The sequence below is a fragment of the Pteropus vampyrus genome, unplaced genomic scaffold (genome assembly GCF_000151845.1).
Source record: "Pteropus vampyrus isolate Shadow unplaced genomic scaffold, Pvam_2.0 Scaffold7, whole genome shotgun sequence".
Classification (NCBI taxonomy): domain Eukaryota; kingdom Metazoa; phylum Chordata; class Mammalia; order Chiroptera; family Pteropodidae; genus Pteropus; species Pteropus vampyrus.
This window is the reverse complement of record NW_011888788.1, coordinates 7,890,553-7,895,860: the sequence shown is the minus strand read 5'-3', so window position 1 is coordinate 7,895,860 and position 5,308 is coordinate 7,890,553.

Sequence of the window (5,308 nt, the reverse complement as noted above, 5' to 3'; positions counted from 1 at the left end):
TTCTTTCTTTTTTTACCACTTTAAACCTTAGGAGTGGTGATTAACTCATCCTAAAGTGATTTCGTTCTCTTAGAGAGTTCACACTTCAGTTGATCTTCACGGAACTCACAGTGACAAGAACCCTCCACATTTCCAGGCCCCCTCGCCAATCTCTCTACAGCTGGGACTATCAGGACATTTTATCCAACATCTGTCTTCCTCAGATTTTCTGGTGTTAGTGCCCATTTTTACTTTATGGCTACATAGAACAATTTAATGCTTCTTTCAGCTATCATGTACCCTATACTCCATTCCCAGCATCCAAACTAAATGTCACCAAGAACTTTTTGTATACAATAAACCAGTCTTACATTCCCTGCCTCAGTTATACTACCTGTATCAGTACTTATTGCTACATAACAAAACACCCTAAAACTCAATGTTTAAAAAATCAATAAGCATATATTGTAGTTTACAGGACTTTTGTTCAGGCTGGCTTTTCTTTCTCGATGGAGCTCATTGATGCATATCTCATCAGCTGTAGATGGAGCAGGCAGCTTTCCTGATCCCTAATGGAGTACTAATAGATTTTAGGGGTCAGTTGTCTATAGGCTGGTCTAGGATGGTCTAGGATCTTCTCCACATGGTCTCTTATTATCCAGAAGACTAGCTCAGGCTTGCTTATGAGGTGGAGGGAGTTTTCTGAAAAAACAAAACATACATGGTCTGGGGAAGCCTGAGTTCAAAGGCCTATTAGTTTGCCATTTTCTATTGGTCAGAGCAAGTAACAAGGCCAGTCCAGATTCCAGGTGTGCAGAAATAGACTCCAGCTGTTACTGGAAGTTGCTTCAAAGTCATACTGCAAAGGACATGGATTCAGAGTAGGGTGGGGCATTGTGGCCAGTTTTATAGTCAATGTAGCAGAGAGACTAAAACAACAAACAAGCAAATCCCTTAGGAGTTTGATTTCACTGTATGACATTCTGTTTGCATTTGATTCCAAGGTCTTAATCAAGATCAAGAGTAAATCAAGTGAATTTGGCAAATCATAACTTATATTCTATCTTTTCAACAGTAACTAAGAGGAGACATAGAAAACAGAAAGATCTAATTTCTATTTCAAACTCGCACCTGACTTAAACATGTGTCGAATCAGGGTTTGGTTGTCAGAGAATAGAATGACTTTGGCTCCTGTTAAAATGTGTTGAGTAAATACATTCTGTTAACTTCATGGCAGGAGCAAGTTATCAAAACTAAATCTTTGGAGACAGCAAATTAGCAAATAACAAAGACTTGCTCCAATATTCAAAAGACTGCCCTGCTGGCATGACCTTAATTCTTCATTGGATGATGATTTAATACTTAACAGATTTCCTCAACTATTGTCAGCTCTTATCATATAGAATTGGCTCTTCTATAAAACATTCATTAATCCATCCTTTGGACAGACATTTACAAAGTATATCTACTATAGAATAATATCAATAACCCAATGATACAATAAATTAATATTTGTAACTTATCAAGAGAAGTCACAAGTAACCAGACACTAATGTGACTTTGAGTTGGGAAGAGCCTGCTAGGTCTGTGGTGACAGGATATAACTGGCCTGGCAGGGACTTGCCTTATGTTTGGGAGGATATGGTCTTGGTGTGACTTTTAGTCTTGTCTGGTGTAGTGTTACCTGGGCTAGAGCATAGAGCTTACAATTAGTCCTGAAGTCATCTAGCATTTGACTCTAAAACACTTTTAACTCATAGAATAATATCTCAGAGCCTGGCATGAAGGTTCAAAAATCTTTTCATTGGTTTCTGAAATCAGCAGAATGGGAGATGAGTCTGCTGCTAACTGTCAGAATCAGTTCCTGTGGAGTCTGCCAAAGTGAATGTACAGTCAGGCACTCCATACATTTAAGAATTTTCTAATGGGAATTTTGATTATATATGATTTTGCCCTTACATCTTAAGTTTTGAATAATTCTGCTTAGTTAAAAAAGCCAAGGTGAGGGGACCTGCTTACATTAGAGATTATGTCTAATCCCTCATTATAACCCTAGAAAATTCTCTTAGCTGCTCTGAACTTATTTGTCAATAAGTTAAATGAGGATACTGAAAAACTCAATCATGGCTATTCCTCTTATATTTACAAAACTATATATTTATGCTGTTCATGTGAATCTCAGAGCCGCTCTGCCATTCTGGGAGGGTGGGCATCAGTAGCTTCATTTTACACACCAGAATGCTAAGGTCACATCCAAGGCGAGGTTTATGAGTAGAATCTGATAGGGGGACTTGGAGAGCTGTTAAAAAGTCTACCACAGATTGCATCCAGCTCTTCCGCAGATTTCAACAGCATGTTGCTGTGTAGAGCTAATAGCTCCCAAAGATGCTTTGATCATAGTAAGATATTTAGTCAAGTTACCACCACCCCAGGAGGATCGATTCCCATCTGATGGGTCGTCCAGATGCAGGGGCTCTTTAAAATGTGTGTAAGTGAACTAAACAAAACTGTTTGGCCTGGTCATTAGTATAGTTACCAATACAAAGAAAGGAAGACACATAAAACCACAGTCCATGAGACCTTGACCTCCATGGGTCCTGGTTTCCTTATCTGTAAAATGAGATGGTCAGACTAGATGACACCCAAGGTCTCTTCCTGTTCTGAAGTTCTGTGATCTCCTTTTATAATAAGATCAAAACTTAACAGTCATATATTACAGGAAATAGATTAGATTTTCTTCCTTTTTTACCCGAATTCAAGTCAAATATTGATAAGGATAAAGAGAGTCATTACACACTAATTCATTTTTCTTCTCTGTTCAAATATTTTAATTAAATATCTAACTATTAAGTGTCTATTCTGTGGAAGATACTAAGACCATGTTACTTTCTCTAAGCACTTCAATACAGAATGTGGGCACTCCAGGACCAATAAACTATATTTCTCAGGCTTCTTCTAAGGCTTACTAGATCTAAATTTGGGGTCTCCAAGGAATGAAATATGCACAACAAAGCCTCCTCTCTGGAAAGCACCACTCATGGGAAAGGATGGCTGTGTTCTTTTGAACCATGTAGTGAACATCCTTGGTCCACCATTAAACCCTCTTTACCAAACCAGTGCCCCCATTCTTCACTGCTGTGAGTGTTGAATGCTTAGCGCTCACACCTGTTCCCCATCCCTTTTCTGAAAGATTGACCTGACCAAAAGTGTCAGCTTTCCCAGAAATTTATTCTCCCAACCTGGAGCATCCTGCAGCTAATATCTAACTGATGGGGATAACCAGAGGCTAGCTCCTTGTCTCCAGGTAAGACAAATTCTTGTATAATACATTCTCCAGAGCTCCCCATGGGATCAGATGGAGGTTAGACTTTAGCTGAGAACACATTCTAACTAACTCCTTCTTCTGACCCTTCTGCTTTCCTCCCTCCCTTTCTTCTCAGAAACAAACCTCAATGAATCATATAGGCTCAAATTCCCTTCTTAGTCTCTGCTTCCAGTGAACTTGACTCAGGCCCTGGAGCCACATAGCTCTTCTTTAGAATTCAGGCATTGCTTCCTGAGACTAGTGTTATGTTTAAATAAATCTTCATAAGTGTTCAAGCCTCTACACATTCAGGAGACTTCATGGAGTAAAGAGAGGCAGCTACCCACTGTCTCAAGAACATGATGGCCCCTTGGGAAGTGTTCTAGACTTATGCAGAAATTTACCTCTGGGTACAATCTGAGAAAACAGGACTTAACTGCTAAGTGGGGAATCTCAGGACTCCAGAGTTGCAGAGCAAACAAAGGTAGAGCTCTTTGTTAAGATGGTAAATCTCTTGTCTGTCCTTTCACTCTGGTCCACCATTAAACAAAATCCTAACTGGAGATGACATCCAGATGGTAGAAGTGGTAGATCAAGGGGCCACAAAGCCAGGCTATATGGGGAATGTACTGGTGGCTGAAATCCAGCTTGAGACCTTTATCTTCTTCCCGCTCTCACACTCCCCAAGACAGTCTCTATGGCAGTAGTGTCTATAGCAGGATGGAAAGCGGAAAGAGCCTTTGAGGGAGACAAGATTTTGTTTTCAAAAGCCAAAGTACCCAGGGAGGGGAGAGGATTCGTGAGAATAGAGCAGAAGCAAATGCTGAAGGTTGGCCTCACTGGGAAGAGTTTCCTCTCAGGCTGGGAAGGAGGGAACAAAGGCAAAGATGTCATCCTATGGGAAATGTAATGGGCAGCCATTGTGAGGAGGTGGCAAAGCTGGAGGGGGAGGGGAGGAAAGAGACACTGGATTTAGGGGTTGCAAAAGCTTAGATGTTGGGCCCTTGAGAGACATTCTTTCTGGGTCGATGAATGAAGACCAGATGACATTTTCTCCCTTACAGTGCCTAAAGAGGCCTTAAAGCAAGGAGTATAGAGCCTGCAACCTGGCTTAAAATATTAGCATGAAGAATTATTATCCATATGACCTTGGGGAGGTCAGTTGTGACATCTCTGAGCCTGTCTCCTTATGTACAGAATGGAGATAATGGTACCTATGTTCTAGGGGGCTAAAGGTCAACTGCTTTGCCTACACAAAGTACATTAATCATCTGTAAATTAAAGGTTTTTGTACTGCTTAAGATCCCAGAATTCATATTGCCCTGGACTGGGCGGTTTTTCCCAGTTCAGAGAAATGAGGTTTGGAGACAGATTTTAAACAGAGTAAAAATTAACTTTTGTTATTGAGTCAATTCATACGTCCAGCAGAAATTTTCTACCAAAGGTGAATTCATTTAAATTGTCTCTGGTTTTACTACGAATTTGTTTTTATTCTCCAGCTTACTACTTTTCATATGTTATTTGTATATTTGTCTTTGAACCTTGAAAATTGTTGAAGAGGGAGAGAAGAGAGAGCAGGTGCTTCATTCTCTCAATGATAACTCATGAGATAATTTATTCTAACATGATGCTATTTGCTGTCCAGCAAGGAAGCTGTTTACCACAAGGAAATGACAAGGGCTCGAGTGGGAAGCAGGAAACTGAAAAGAGGAAATGATTTACAAGCCCCCAGAAAATATGCAGATGGAAGTTGATGGAAAGTGAGAAGAGAGGATACCCCATATAATTCTTTAACCAAAAGTTAAAGCATATAGTTTGGAAAGTACTCACTTATCTCTGCTGTTTCACATTATTAGTGTGATTTTGCTAATTTCTGAAGGGCAAATCTAACCAAACACTTTAGAATCCTCGCAACCCTAGTATTAGTCAACAGCTAAATGACTCGTGTAAATTTGAATTCTGCGAAGGGTAAAATCAACAGAAACCCTGAGAAACATGCAAGAAAGAAAACTCCAAGGACTTGTT